This window comes from Neodiprion lecontei, chromosome 1, assembly GCF_021901455.1.
Source record: "Neodiprion lecontei isolate iyNeoLeco1 chromosome 1, iyNeoLeco1.1, whole genome shotgun sequence".
NCBI classification, from domain to species: domain Eukaryota; kingdom Metazoa; phylum Arthropoda; class Insecta; order Hymenoptera; family Diprionidae; genus Neodiprion; species Neodiprion lecontei.
This window is the reverse complement of record NC_060260.1, coordinates 22,837,951-22,855,567: the sequence shown is the minus strand read 5'-3', so window position 1 is coordinate 22,855,567 and position 17,617 is coordinate 22,837,951.

Here is a 17,617-nt window from a genome sequence, read left to right as displayed (position 1 = left end):
GGTCAAGTTTCACCAGGTAGTGGACCTGAAGCGCAGAAGCTACGGAACACTTGTCCTGGAGGTCGATTTTCACCAGGTAGCGGACCTGGAGCGCAGAAACTACGGAGCGCTTGCCCTGGAGGTCAAGTTTCACTAGGTAGCGGACCTGGAACGCAGGAACTACGGAGCACTTGTTCTGGAGGTCGAGTTTCATCAGGTAGCGGACCTGGAACGCAGGAACTACGGAGCACTTGTCCTGGAGGTCAAGTTTCACCACGTAGTGGACCTGAAGCGCAGAAGCTACGGAACACTTGTCCTGGAGGTCGATTTTCACCAGGTAGCGGACCTGGAGCGCAGAAACTACGGAGCGCTTGCCCTGGAGGTCAAGTTTCACTAGGTAGCGGACCTGGAGCGCAGGAACTACGGAGCACTTGTCCTGGATGTCGAGATCTACCAGGTGGAGGACCTGAACAGCCAGAACTACGGAAAATTATTCCTGAAGTTCAAAACTCACCAGATCAAAGACCTGGGCAGCTAGAACTACGGAGCGCTTGCCTGGAGGTCAAGTTTCATTAGGTAGCGGACCTGGAGCGCAGGAACTACGGAGCACTTGTCCTGGAGGTCAAGTTTCACCAGGTAGTGGACCTGAAGCGCAGAAGCTACGGAACACTTGTCCTGGAGGTCGATTTTCACCAGGTAGCGGACCTGGAGCGCAGAAACTATAGAGCGCTTGCCCTGAGGTCAAGTTTCACTAGGTAGCGGACCTGGAGCGCAGGAACTACGGAGCACTTGTTCTGGAGGTCAAGTTTCATCAGGTAGCGGACCTGGAACGCAGGAACTACGGAGCACTTGTTCTGGAGGTCAAGTTTCACCAGGTAGTGGACCTGAAGCGCAGAAGCTACGGAACACTTGTCCTGGAGGTCGAGATCCACTAGGTGGAGGACCTGAACAGCCAGAGCTACGGAAAATTATTTCTGAAGGTCAAAACTTACCAGATCAAATACCTGGACAGCCAGAACTACGGAGCGCTTGTCCTGGAGGTCGAGATCCACCAGGTGGAGGACCTGAACAGCGAAAGCTACGGAAAATTATTCCTGAAGGTCAAAACTCACCAGATCAAAGACCTGGACAGCCAGAACTACGGAGCGCTTGTTTTGGAGGTCGAGTTTCATCAGGTAGCGAACCTGGAGCGCAGGATCCAGGAGGTAGAAAACCCGGTACTCGAAATCTGCGGAACGCGATTCTCATACGTCGTCTCTACTGCGCGGGTGTTTCCGGACTGAGGAATTCGGCTAGCTGATTTTCATCGTCGACGATTACTACAGATCGATGACGTCAAAAGAAAAAAAATTTCCGGTGACGTCACTTTCTGAATATCCGAACATCCGAACATTGAAAATTTGGTTTCGAACTTCAATCCTAAGTATATATAATGTATGATGATGATTTGTAATCGGATAAGTTTAATGTCAGTCTCACCCCAGTGTGGCAGCAGTGGGATTCCTGAGGGATGTGGACGCCAACGGTCAAGTTTCAATCATGTTTTTATAGCGAATTAACAGGAATGTACTTGGCAGTATGATGTGATTAGAATCTTTTTGGATAAAAGATGAGATCACATTCTCAATGTACAAATCATTAAGAGTAAACATGTAAGAATTATCTCGCATCTTGTGAACTTTTACTTCACAATCTCATCGAGGGACTTGATGATTTTAATCGAGGTATTCAATCCTAGAAAGCTGCTTCGCTGCGGCTTGAGTATATCGACGAGACACATCGAGGGACTGATGTTTGAAAATAGCCAACACAATCGTCCAAAAATTAAATCTCTTGGATTTTTCACCATTATTTTTAAATAAAATATTTATTAGTAATCCATCATTTTGATTCGAGGATTTTGCTCATTAATTTATTCATTATTCGTTAATAAATCATAACTGTGTGTAACACAAATCACTAATGTAGCATCATTTTGTTAGAAGTTAATTATTAATCATTGATTGTAATTAGTAATCATTCCTTGTTCCAACGATTCAACAAAAACATCTGATGAATAATTTGATTTATGATAAATTGATTCCAAGTCAAACCTGACATTATAGTTAATAAATTTTGTCAAACGATTGACTTCAATCATCTCCCGTACCTGGTCCAATTTTCCCACAACTTTACTTATTCACCAGATTAACTAATTTTTTAATGACGTGCCCAATATCGAAATTACAGTGATTGATGTTCAATAAATATTTGCAGAATAATTTTTGCACACGAGCAAATTAATTCTTTGTAGGTTTGTTCTGTCCACCAAAATCGTTATACAGGGCTTAACTGAAAGCTCTAAAAATCCATAAACGTATGAAACTTGCTGAAATTCACCGTAAGATGGGAGAGATGGGATAATATTTCTGCCGGGTAGGCCAAAAGTTGCCATTCGCGATAAAAGATGGTGCGTCGGCATCACGCAGTTTCACGTTTCTTTTTAATAAACTTGGCGCGATCGGCGACCGCCGATCTTGATGAAAGTCAATTTGCGGCCGACGTACAAGTGCGTTTTTTCGCGTCAAAGTAAACTTATAAATTTCCTCGAAATTTTCTCGTCGACGCTGATCTTAGAAAAATGAAAGCTTTTTTTTCATAGGTTCTTTACAGATGTTCTAAATTTGTTCCAGAATTTTTATTAACATAAATATCAACTGGTATTATTATATTCATATCAAGTAGTCCTCACCTAAACTCTGCGTAATCTTTCTACACGAGTGTAACAACTATTGTATCTTATTAGAAATGACTAAATCAGTCTATTTTGATTTTTATATCCAGCAACACTACACTCTTATTAATCTATACTGAGACGCTTCGGCTAGATTCTGTGTTTCTTTTTCATTTAATATTACCGAATTCAGGGCTCTTATAAGGTAAAAGATGATGTAACTAATTAATCGTCGATTTTCTTTTGTGTTGGAAGTGATTTGGTATTTATTATTTATCTGCCTGCGATTTTCTGAAACCTAAATCGTACTTCTTTCTTGTCCAATAATCCTCTATTCATTTACGAATCTAATCTATTTTGGAAATATCGCTTCATGCACACTTGATTGCAGGGGTGGCTGAAAGGGGACACATGGGGAGACCTAGGTACAACCTAAACTGCTCGGAAATAAATACTTTTTACAGAATAGAACAGGCTTGAGAACTATCGTATTACAAGCGATGCTTATCTGCAAAACGAGTGTGAAGAAACAGCCTGAATAATCGAAGTACAAACAGATCTGCTCTTTGAATTTAAAGAAACAGTCAGAATAACCGAAGTACAAACTGATTTGCTCTATGAAGTGATTGCACATGTATACCTTTTTGCTGCACCTGTGCATTGTTACGTACATCGTGTATCGCCCCGCGTCAGGCATGCATGATCCGTGCTTGTTTATCACTACGCGTATCTACGTCAGCTCTCCGTGCATAAAATAGTCCCTTATATAATGTATAATACTACCTTTATAAATTATAATCTTTTGAACTTAATAAATATCTATCAACCCTTTCGTTTATTTTAATACCCCATTTTGTAAGGGTATATTCCGACACGCTACAGTATTAAAATGTGTTAGTTTTCCCGGTGAATGTTAAAACGTGCTAGCATGGAGTAGAAGGAGACAAAACTGTAGGAATAAAAACGGGACCAGAGTATAGGTGGCGCTATTAACAGTGCGGAACCGCTTACTTCCAGTTGACTATAGTCACATAGTCATTACATTCTACAGTCATTACGTACTCTATCTATCTCGGGGCAACATAACCGCACTAAAGAAGGCTGCATTGTACTTGGGTTCTTCAGTCATATGAAGTGTTGATGAAATGAATGAAACTTTTGGTCAGTAAAATAAACAATGGGTAAAACGTGCGTAATTGCCCGATGCTATTTTAATACTCTTAATAACAAAAAAGGAAAAGCTAGGCCGCTGCGAAAACAGTCTAGTCTCACCTAATATAAAAATATAAAGTGAAGCCTGTTGCACACTTCAATAACGTATTTTTTTTTCCCAAGTATATTTTATATAAGTATATTTTTATTTAGCAAGGTTGAAGTTAGTAACGCTATCGTAACGAAACATTGGGGAAGAAATCACTATTTTTTTTTAATTCAAATGATTGTTAGGGAACTAAGATTTTCGAATATGATTGTGTTTTGTTTTATTATAGTTGACTAAATTTCACTTCTTAGGGATTTCAAAAATCGTGAAAAAACGGTTTTTCCTCAGTATGAATCGTTACGATAGCGTTACTAACTTCAGCATGATTTTATTTTCGATAGTAAATTAAATTAATTTTTCTGATAAACACAAGTTTATGTTCATTGGTTCTCATTTTCACAGAGCATCACCAAAAAATAATTCACATTGCAGCTAGCTCCTAATTTACATTGACAGCTGTAGAATTTTACATAAATTATAATAAGTTTTACGATATTCATGCGTAAAGCTGTATATTTTGTAGGAAGGAACTTTTTTTTTACAATCATCGGAAAAATGGGTAAAAGAGAAGTTCATATATTTGTTAAATTATAAGATCATACGTAATAGAGTTGCATACTATACACCAATTGCGTTCTAAACTACTTTCTTTCATACATTTTATGAGTTCTCTATTGCAAATTTAATCCATTCGAATGTTGCCGCTGGCCGAATATAACGGTTTCACACTGCTAACAGCGCCACCTTTCTTCCTGAAAAATGGTACCATTTTCTGTTAGCTTAATGTGGGGGAGATTTTTCTCCTTCTACTCCATGCGTGAAAATTTTCGCGGTAAAAACCACAACATGCTAGTTCACGTAAAGAAATTTGTAATGTGCTATTTTTCGTAAGAGGTGTCGAAATAGACTATCATAATGCACAAATGAAAAAAAAAAAAAAAAACACAGCAAACTACTCTTTCAACTCCAAGAAACCGCGGCAATCCGAAGATGCTCAAAAGAGGTATACTCGAGCACAAACTGCAGAAAAGATCTACAAATTGTAGCAAAATGCCAATAACCGAATTTTTCACGAAGTGAGCAACAGGTATCAAAACATGTCCATCTACTGTTTAACATAGGAGAACATGTTCAGTTATTTTCGTAAACTGCTGATTAATGATGATCAATGAATCACTATTTTCAAGTGAATGTCATAAATATATATTCAATCTGTTTCAACTACGGAATATTTTTTCTCGTAAAAACAAATCTTAATTAAATTTTGTAGGTTAATAAATCTAAATACTGTTTCAAAAAGTTACAGGTACCCAGTAAACAGCTTAAATTTAAATATGATGTCGTTGAATCAAATCCTGAAATACAATGTAGTTCTGCTTTTACATGGAACTGTTAATTTAGCTGTCAAAGGGACTTATGATGTATTTGAAAATTTAGTTTTTCAGCTTTTAAGAAATTCCCGGAATTTTTCACACCCCCTGGAATTCCCTGACAGTTCCAGTTTCTTCCGTTGTCCAAGTCGCCTAAACATCGTGTATCGGTTGACCGCACGGAAATTATTTGACTTTGAAATTTTGGTTCTTACAGAAAGGATGCAACAGGTCCAAATGTTATTCTTCTATCTTCTCAAGTAAGGGTATTTGAAAATTTACAAGCTGTGCAGTTTTTACATTTTCATAGGATGCAAATTGAATTGGATCACACATATTCGAGGAGATTTTCAAACGTTCTATTTTCAATTTTGTCAGATTTATATCAAGGCTGAATTATTCGACTTAACTGCCTTATTCAAATATATGCTTATCAATTGTGAAGTCATGTAATAAAGTTATGCATACGCCAAACACGTGCGTAACTGATTATAAGAGAATGGATGATCGGAGAATGAACATTTTACATGGAGACGCTAGCCTTAAGTTCAAAGTAACGTATAGAAACACTAGTATATGCACACTGCGTTGCTTTTCTGTAACTTAAATTGCCTGTACGGCAGGCGAAGAGGAATTTGAGTACACTGCACATCATTACAGATATAAAAAAATCGTCAAGTATGGAGTAGCCATTGGATTGGGCAGAAAATGAAATAGAAACTCATCGCAGATTTTCCACGGTGAAATCCGAAAATAAAGCCAAGTTCCATGTCATAATATTGATAGAAAGAGCGCTGGCATGAAACTCTCAGCAGAACTCTTCTACAAGAAAAGGATAACTTTAATAACTTTAATCGGTGTTTATTAGATCGTCAGAATCAAATTTAAGTTTTGACTAGATCTCCGTGTTTTTAAGTTTAGAGAATTACCTTCACTCATTTTCAGATGGACGTCTGTGTGTGTGTGCGCATGTGATTAATTTTTTTGTACGACGATATCTCGAGAACAAGTTACCGGATTTTAATGATTTTGGTCTTAATCGACATGACTTTTCGAAACTGAGAACTTATTAGATTTTGAGCTTGATCTGTTTTGTACTTTTTCAATTATTCAAATAATCAAATTCCAAGAAATCACATAAAAATGATATCATGAGAATGGATGAGTAGACTTGAATGAAAACTCGTACCGTGAGGTTTTTTGGGCCGTTAATCACGAATCTGAACTCAGATAGCAAATCCAAAATGGTGATCCAATATGTTTTAAAAAAATCTAAAAATATTCCGATTTTTGTAGAAATTACTAGGTGGAGAATTTTTGGGTCACCGACACCGAATCGAAGGTCAGACTTCAAAAATTTGTAATGATGAACCCATTATAATGGTTCAAAAAAAAAAAACTTCATATTTTTATGTAATCTGGTATCCGAGGGCTTCAAAATCGTTAATCACTAATCTGAATTTGTAGTTCGAAATTCGAATTTGATATAATTCTTTTTGATTCTTTATGAACTTGGATCCTGCAGTGTGAGAACGGCAAGTTCGAGGGCTGACTCATGGCCAGTCTCGAGCCTATTGTTTTATTTCGTAGGTATTTGACGTACTAATTTGTCCATTAATCTCTTTAATTACTGGATTCATATATGAAACTCGACTTCAAGCTAGTTTCGCTCGAAGTTCCTAGTAATTAGTACGCGTCATTGTTTGAGAATTGGTGTTTACGTAGATCAGATAAAAGGGTTGCCAAAAGGTACAATTAAAAGAACGAAATGCGTTCACGAAGCACGTAGATTTTGGAACGATATTTTGCCATTACTACACGTAACAGCGAATTTCGACTTCACGATGTATACGCGTTGAAAGATCGTAGCGCTTAGCATTCTTTCCTGATTTCGCGACGGAGATTGACGATATGTTTTTCGTATCTTTTCATTGTTAATTTTAGTACTTGATGGCCTGTTTTACATTTCAAATGTTTTTTTATTTGGATTTAATTACTTTTTGCAAGTCTTCGACATTAATCCTTTCATACGGCTACGTGATGGCTGCGCAATATTTGGGAGCTCACGCTACGCCATGTCAAGTATATATGATGAGTTACCGTTGCCACAAGTGCTGTAAGAATTGGATTTCACCATCAAAAGTGATGTTGGAAAAAATTTGGTTACGCCCTTTTACCCGAAATGAAATTAGAAAAAATTATAAACCTCGAATCGCATAATTTTTCAAATAACTTTATTGATGTGTTTATGGAATGGTTTGCGCCCCCCTTCACCCTCCTCGTATAATACGTTTGAATTTGCGACTTACAAAGCTCCAACGTTAAAATTGCAGATACACTCTTATGGCAGCATAGTTGTCTTTGGTTGAAAAAACAGTGATTATGCCTGTCTGGTTCTTAGCCCTCGATAAAGGTTTATGTTTCATTATTTTATGTAGAGGGTCAATATTTAATTAATCGAATTATCGATTGTTTGTCTCTACACACAAAAACATCAGGAATGTTGCCAAAATATTTCAATACCTTTTCATCAAACAGGTCCCTAGAATTCGATAATCCATAGGGCAATACCTTATATCTGTATACACCAAATGGGGTAGCAAAACAACAAAGTCACGATGATTTCGGATCGAGTAGTATGTGGTGTAATCCTTCCGACATATCCAAAGTGGTAAGAATATTTTTACCTTTACATTTTAGCGCAACGTCTTCTAATTTATATGGTACCATTGGTCTTCGTGTAATAATTTTATTAAGGGACCTAAGCACAATTTTAATTTCTTATCGGGATTCTCTATGATCACAATTCTATTGATGCATGCTTTTTTGTCCATAACATATACTTTTTCATTGGCACCTCTAACCTCTAAGCCTTGAAGTTCAGCTTTGAATGGTTCTGTGAGCGCATATGGCACTCTGGATGGGGGATGGACTATTTCTCCAACCTGTTCTTTAATCATTATGATTCATCTATCCGAAAATTGTCCGTATCCTTGGAAAATTTCTTTATTTATCGACAAAAATTGTCTTTGATTTAAGCTATTTGAGTTGATACTTTGCACTTGCATTGTATTAGTTAATCTCTTTGTGGGATTAAGTCTACGTATCAGATACAGTCTTCGACAACCAGGCGTTCCTAGCAAAATTTGACAATTCCATTCTACTATCAGAAAGTTTGAATAGGTCTCGTTATCTGCAGTTCTGCAGTATAAATTTACAATACCTTTTGGCTTACTTTTCGAAGAGTTAAAACCTTTGAATTGCATATTTGTTGGCCTCGTCTGGAATTGCTTGTCCACTTTTTTGAAAAAACTTTGTGGCATAATATCAAGTTCTGATCCCGGATCCAGTTTTATTTTTATACGTTTGTCCTCTACCTGCATTAATTCAAACCATTTAGATTCGAAATAAGCATTATTATTCTTATCTTTATCACCTATTAATACTTTACTATGTTTTTCAGGGTAAACATAACCACGAATTGTTTAACGTTATCAATGGTATTACAGTACAGTACGGATGAATCGGAATCATTTCCGTTATGTTCCTCTACATTTGACACAACTTTTTTCGCTTTTACACGATAAGCAATAGCAAAATGATTCATATTATTACATTTTGAACATCTTTTACCAAACCCTGGGCATTATCTGATGGCATGTTGTGTCTGGCATCGGGTACACTCGAATGTTTTTGGCTTCTGTTTGAAATTCTTGAAGTTTTGGGGCTTTCCTTCACGTTTTCTGACTGCATCTGTCTCTTGAATGGATTTGGATCCTGCTGCTGCGTGGTCATCAAAGGTCTCCGTCTGCTTAGCTTGGTGTCTACTCTACTCTGCCATTAGACAGTAATTTTCCGCCTTGATAAGTGTCAGGTTGTCGATGCGTAGCAAGCTGTCTTGTAGTGACTTGTCTCTTACGCCGTTGACAACTTTATCTCGTGAAGCCTTTTCTTCATGTGTTTCTGTGGCTGCATTTGATCCATTAAAATTACAATTTTACTCAATTTTCTATAGGCTGTTGAAAAATGATCAAAGGATTCGCCTTCAGCTTGTTTCCTACCCCAGAACAAACTCCTCTCAAAACTGACCCTGGGTTTTACATATTCATTAAGTTTTTCGTAACTGATGCATGCACTTTGCGTTCTTCGTCACTCATTGGAATTGTGATTAGGACACTGCATGCTTCTTCGACCATGATGTTGCGAAGTAAGGAGAGTTTGATTTTATCGCTAGCTTCGTCGTGTCCAATTGCGGCCAGATAGTCATCAAATGTTTCTAACCATGACTGAAACTTTGTAGCTGCATTCTGACTCTAAAGGTCAAGGTCTGGAGGAAGTTTAACAGAATATACGAGTATTGTATCCATTTTTGCAGCGTTTAACCTGACAAATTTCACTATACACTTTTTCGGTACTGTGTTTATTCGCTCTCAAAACTATCGCGTTCACTAACTGCACGACTGCGCCAAGTTTCATTATTTTATGTGGAGGGTTAATATTTAATTAATTGAATTGTCGATTAATTTCGATAACAAATAACGACACAGTTTTACTCGTACGTATATTTTTATTGCACTGCCTTCTAGACTAGACTAGGGGTACAGCCAGGTATTACGAACCTGACAATAAGACCTACATGTGACTAACATCACATAGTTTAAGATATTAATAATATACCGATGCCAGGAGTTTTCTGTTAAATTTCCCGCTGAGCGATAGCATTTAAGCATCTGAAGCTACGTTTCAGGTTTGTACCAAAAAATTTTACACTATAATCGCACTGCTTAACATTTTCATAAATAAATTTTTGTGTCAAATATTTCATGCTTTCGGATCATAAGTATGCACCGCTTGATTTTTTAAACAATCAATAGGACCCGATAGGGGTCAAGATTTCCGTAAGACGAATCCACCTGCTGAATTTCAATGACTTACGTCTGTGCGTTAGACTGAAATTGTAATTGACACCATTCTTATAATATAATCAATAATTTTATCGTTAAGCGTCAGATTTTGTGCAAAACTAACAGAGGTTGAAATTTCAATTCGAATCCACTCGTAGACCGGTTCAACTGTAATCGTGGTTCCTAGGTCAACCTTTTGTGACGAAGAAGAAGGAGAAAAGAAAGAAGAATCCCTTTCCTTCATCTTTTACATTTGACTTGAAAGCGGGTAGTTCCATTTCGTTCGAATTTCAGGTCTAGAAGACACTTTAAGTTATTGGTTACGTGAATTCCGAATAAATTTTATGAAAAACTAGTAAATGGCTCTAGGAATATACGATGTATCGTTTGCATACGTAAAGTATGGTAACGACTTCATGCAAGCAATTGAGTCTAATGCTCGCTGGTCTACGCGTACATACTTTCGGACGATTCATTACCACGAATCTTGATTTTATTCTATCGGCACGAATTGGTAAAAAAAATACCACTCTTATAAAGAGATTATAGTGCAGCCTCATGTAACGCTGTTACAAAGTGTGATAAGGCTGCGGGAGTTACACATTTTCGGCTGTATTCTGCGACCGTTAACGTATTTTTTGACCTCAATCCTAATGAATACGATGTCACAATTTCAGCATTATGATATTTACATTCGTAGTAGAAAGTCATGCGTATGAGAAATTTCTTCGTTCGACAGTTTTTGTGCGCAAAAAGAAGCAACTTGTGGTATAATTTAGGCAAAAGATTTGATGCCACATTCGTCAAACAAAATATATGATTCCTCCAAATTGCGATGGGAGGATAATTCTTCGAGTCGGAGAATGCGATAGTTGTATAAAAATGTCTCTTATTTGGTACAATTTTTAAAAAACATTTTACGAAAAGTCTGGGTACATTTAATCGTGTTTATTGTTCGTTTAAGACTGCTTGTCGAAGATAAGGTAAAATTTTCCAATGATGAGAGCAAAAAATGCAGCGATGAGTTTGTGATATTATAACATGTATCGTTTTCAAAAAATATCAGTGACATTGGAATTTCGAGATGGGACAACTTTGTGATAGGTTTTAAATGTTCTTGTCAATTGAAATGGATAAAAGGATTGGGTGTGAAAAAAAACGTCGCTATCAATTACGAATTTTTTCATATTCAATGCTTTTCATTCTCGTGTGAAACAGTTTTCGTTACGACTCCTTGAGGGAGATGACTGATTGAAACGGGTCAATAAGTGGAGATTCACACACGAAAACTGATTACGTATTCGACAACTGATAAGTTTTAGGCTCCAGAGAGCTACTCGAATTTATATCCGATTTAATTTAGGCCGTAATCGATCAGATTACATAGTACTTGAGAAAACTTCGCAGATGTTATCTATGCACTAGCTTGTGCGAATTTTATAGATTTCTTGAATTGTTAAAGTATGTTTTAAACCTTACACTGTCTATTCGAAGGAGGGAAAAAAATAAAGAAATCGTTTCCCCTGTAAATAAATGTTTTTATTGTTGTTTTTGCCTATATCCTGATTAATGACGTGGGAGGTCAAAAACATATGTCAATAAGGGGACGGTGAAGAATTTGAGTCTGTTGTCAACATAAAAGAAAAAATATGAAATCAATGGACAGGCTTACAAAGAAAAAAAAAAAATTACGAGTCCGGTAATGAATACGACGTGGACTATAAATGGAAAAAAATAACTATAAATAAAATATAAGGGGAATATAAATAAAATGTAGATGAAATATAACTAAAATATGAATAACATATAAAAACTCTTTAAATCCTGTCCATTGTTCTAACGATTAAAATTACACATTCTTTCCAAACATCCACGAATAAATTAAGATAATATACGCCGAAATTCACACTGGGACATAAAATTGTCTATAGTGATGATGTAAAAAGTTGGTCAGTCATAAATGTATTAAAAACCACTTATCCCTTGATTTAATACTCGGCAGCAGCTTCGTCGTGTAATTGTCCATGTGATTTTGCGAATCTTTTGATAAAATTTGGAATCCACGGTCTTCTTGAGTTTTCTTAACGGCGATTCCGTAATGCGAAGAAGTTTGTAAAAATTGTTGAATCCTTGGATCTCGTAACTTAGCTTTGTTTTTTATTTTTGACTGACTCGTTAAGATTCGTACGGATGTTTACTGGCGAGGTAGATTTGTTAAGTGAATTTTAATTATAGTTTACAATGATTGAACAATCACTACCTGGAATTATAAACCGATTGGTTGGGCGTCTTCCCGTAGACTCTTTCAAATGCTAAGCCGTTTCTCCCGCCTGACGCCTGAATCGAGATGGCTGTGCTAAGCAAAATTTCGCGGGAACTTTTGAATTTATAATATCGTCACACGCCTAATGCTTTAGAACCATGAAAACTTCCATTCAAATACATTCTTGTAGACTTGAACTGTGATCGAAATTTATAGTCGCGATGCTTAAATTAAAAATATTCTTCCTATAAAACTATCTTATGGAAAATTGCGCGGTTGCAATTTTGAGAGTAATACTATTTAGTGCATCTGCATATAAACAGATTATTAGTTGCTGGAGTTTAACCCTTTCAGAACCTTTGTCCATTTCAGTGGACACATTTGGAAAATTTGTAACCAAAGTTTTACTCATCACATTTTTCTCTTCAGGTATAGGACTGTCAATAGTTCCAAGACCTATTTGAAAGAAAATTTATACTGAAGACTGTCCGTTCACTTGAATATGTTGTCTATTCGAAAAAGTGCAGATGAAGTGGTTTAAAAAAGACTCGTGTAATTTTAGTCCTCATGCCTAATTTTATAGGCTATTTGACACTAAATTTTTTTCTGGAACGAAATGTTCTATTTCTATAATAGTCCTGAATGCCATGAAAAATCAGATAAGCTTGGCACCTATTATTGCAAAGTTGTATACTCAAAAAAAAAAAAAAAAAAAATTACTTGTTCACTGTAATGGACATCCGTTGCACGTGCAAACATCAAAAATTGCTTTTTCATTTTCCACCCTGCATAATTGAAACAATTTCTTTTTCATAAATTCTTCTAACACTTATTTCAAATTTTTTATATTGTGAAGAATAAAATACTATAATTTTATTGTGACAAAAAAAAAAGAAGTATTGCATATGTTTATCTGTACATTAGGGTGTTTCAGAAAAAATTAATTTATAATTTTCCACCATGGCATCCTCCAAAACGTTTATTCAGATTAAAATAGAAATTCTGTCGAAAGATGAGCGTTCTGCGTTATGTGGAATATCGCGCTCACTTGATTTTTCACTATTTTCACATTTATTGAATCTACGAAAAAACACGTTGTAGCACTTCCAATATTATTTCTTTCCTGACATTTATATTCAACCCAAAGATCACGATCCATAACATAACAATATATCAACCGGTAATCTGATTGTCCTTATCCTATCAAATAAGAACTATTTTATGAGATTGAATTAATAATGGAAAAGTTGTCAGATACACTAATTAAACATCAAACGAAGACTTGATATTACTAATGTGGGTCTTCTTTGTAACGTAATTTGATATTACGATTGATGTAAGTAATAAGAAGAAGATTATTGACGATACTTCACAGATTAAAAAAAAAAAAAGGAACAAAAACTAAGAGCAATACTTTTTACGGGGTGCCGTCATGGCACAGATTTGCACTACTATGGTAGCAAATCACAAATTATTTTTCTCTGAAACACCCTAACGTACGTGTATGAAAAATATATATATTTGTTTAATATGTACAACATATTTGCAATAAAAGCAATGTATTCAAAGAATATAATTGAAAGGAGTGGAGGATTCTAAACTCTCGTGTTAGAAATGTTATTCCGACAAACTGTCAAATATTTTTCCTATTTTAATATTTTTTATGAATGACTAATATGTTTTGGGATTATCTAATACTTTAATTAAGGTCTCTAGCTTGATAAATTATATTATTTAATACGGACGGTAATAAGAATATCAAAGGGCATAACCGAGTAAGCATTCCAAAAGTGCTCTTTGTCGAAACGGATTCTGCAAGTGACTACCTATTTTGTATTAGTAAATAGCTAATCCATGGCAAATTTCAGCCTTCTAACTAAATTTTTTCTCGAAGTTATCGCAAAAAACGTGACTTTCGGTTTTGTTTTGCGATAACTCCGTTGTTTCTCCCCAAAAAAATTTGAAAAAAGTCATAGATCGAGCAGATCCTTGTGCAGATATTGAAGATTTTTTAAAGATTTTTTGATATCAACCTCGATTCGATGAAAAAATTTTAAGATTTGGATCACTGGTTTTAGACGGATTTTTAAAAGTTAGCACCTTCTTTTTTTCAGAGTATGAACACCTGCTTTCATGTGATTTTCCGTAATTTGTTCAGATTTTCTCAAACGGTGCGTCGTTCTCAAAAAAAAAAAAATCAAAAACTGACCTGTCAAAAGTCCCCTTTCGCCAAATGATTCGCGGACGTCGCTTCGTTCCGAAACAAGTGATATACATGTCGAAGCCAATGGAGACTCGTTCATCCCATCGTTCGTGACACCGTCCATCTCATTTCCGGAATCAACGAAATCGCAGTGTCCATGATCAAGACCGATTTGTCTGGAGGCTCGGCTTCGACTGCCGTTTCTCTCCGCTGCCGTAATCGGTACCCGTCTTGTTTATCAACAAGTTTCCCTTAATCCCGTGACTGCGACTACGTTTGGTGCTTATCCCATAACACCCAATTCTGTGTATAGCCCTGCTCACAATAAATCAACTCTCAACGGATAAATCAAACTCGTTTATTATCGATGACAAACAATATAGCGCGGCGTAACGTCAAAGAAGCAGGTACAGCTTTTACTTCGACATACATATTTTTGCTCGTACTTTGATCACCGCCTCTTTTGAGATTTTTTTTGAGGCCATGGCTCAATCGTTAATATGGGAAAAATATATCAAACTTTTTTCGTTCGTTGATTTTTCAAATGTTTTATTTGGATTATCAATTATTTCAGCTTAAATTGCGATACGAATATAACATATTACTTGCTTTTGATCAATCAATCCGCAGAAAGTGCCAGCTCCGTGTATGTCGTAATACTCATAACGATGCTTTTCAATCTTCATCGCTACATTCATTTATACTCACTACTACATTATCGTTGATGAACAGTTTCGATAGAATTCCTACTGGCCGTATCATTTTTTAGCAGTATCGTGCGTCTGAAAGAAAACAAATTATTGTTGTGACGTGAGCGCAACAACCTACCGTAATTTAAGGTTAACAGTGGCGTAGTCACAGCAATAGAGCAACATGCTAGAGTACTCGATTGCATGTGGATCATACCAAATAAAGCATTCAGAAATGCGTCTTAATATTTATATGACGCGATTAAACTAGTGCTTTGATGATATTCTTACATGCATCTCTAGGTATCACTTTTGATATAGGTTTAGGAAAAGTCAAAAAACTAATATAACTTTCAATTAGTTTAAAGATACAGAATTAAAATATGTTTAAAAAATTTTTCCACCGCTAGATTTAATTCAGTTCGGGCGGGGTGAATCGGAGAAAACATGTAAGGTACGTGATTTTCGTCCAATTTATTGATTCATAGAGTTCAACAATACTTATTTAAATAATAATAGTTATGTAACCATTAATGAATTTGATACAATTTCACAATTGGATTGACCCAAAAAATCTGTTGCGGTTTTTTACTTGACGCGTATGTGACCAATCATTCATAGTTTTAACTAGTTCTTATGTCAGTATTTACGTCTAGACAAAATTACGATGTAAGTGTTGGAGGCTATAGATAGTTGTGTTGACGTGGACTGCCCTCTGTATTTGATATTATGAGTACAGTGATTTTTTAAACGTACAACTTGACTGATTCTCGTGTGATATTTACTCGTGTAGCGTATAACATTGTAATATAGATGAAATTTCACGTTATACTTTTTTACAATGTAAAATTTTAATCAAAGAAATGTCGAATACTGTTTGAAATGCGTCAAATAAGTAATAAAGAGAAAGAGAACACTATTTCCTGTCTTGCCTTGCGCTGTGTGCATACCTATAACAGGAAGAACCTACTCGCTTCGTCTTGCATGTCACATACCGTGTATGTACAATGTGTGCGTAGTCTCTGAATTGCCGAGAGTCCTCAATCAGAGGAACCCATTCTGTTAATTCCTACAAAGCCTTGGAATTCCGAGCTGTACTATCCTGTTAGATCTATACATTTCACGTTCACTGACGCATCTGCTAAAATATCTGACCTGGTAACCATTTTTGAGAAGAACGTCTACAGTCTTAGTAACATTCGAATGCCACGACGTGTTCCACTTTAGTCACAATCGCTTGAAATTGGAAATTGGTGAATTAAACGGTATAATCACTACATGAATAACCATGCGCGCACGCAATTTGTCGGATAATATTCTCTGACATGGTTCTCCTCAGATCGATTGCACTCTTGAAAGTCGATGATCGAATAATTCAATTTTCAGACCAACTGCGGTCACAAATAACCGATCCATTCATCATGAATACTCATCGTTGGATCTTCTTGGGGAACCGCCCACACAGTAGACATCACAGACAACGGCCATTTCTCTAACCGGTAACGACGAGCCGGAACACTTATAGGTCAAGGTCATTCTGTGGAGTCGATCGTTCGCTGGTCTCTAACTCGGTTGACCTACTAACAGATTTGACCGGTTGTCAGTCCCACTGAAAACGGTCTGGTCATTCGTGTTTTTCTATTGTACGCATCTCCGCACCTGCGCCGGTGATTGCGTGCATGAGTGAACTTTGCCGATGCAAAAAACAGTTATCGGTTCAACCCGTCCATCGATCCTTCGATTCAATATTGTTACCTGTAGGCTGCAGTTTACCGTGATTTCCCCCAATGGATTGGGCACATTTGGTGATATGGTGCTGACCATCGTGTCGTATTTTGCCTCGTTGCGGACTGAAGAGTACTTTATTACCCTCCACTGACTACAGGTACGGATAATAAAAATTATAATTTGCTCGCATATATATGCCGAGGAATTGCTGGACATTGATGTAATAACTAGCACTCATAAACTTTCTCAACCGTATCAATTGCAGCGGAGGAGGAGGAGGAGCAGACCGACAGACAAGCGGAATTATCATAACGGATTTGAATGTACTTGATACGAATAATGAATAAAACCTAGTCAATTGTTTCAAGGATCTATTTCTCTCGACCCTTTAAAATAGCTAAATACCGCAATGACTAAGGGCCTGACCGAGCCACGTAAGGGGTCGTATCATTCAACCATAAACCGTTTTTGCGGGTAATCAGTTGTAATTTTCGAGCGAATACTTTC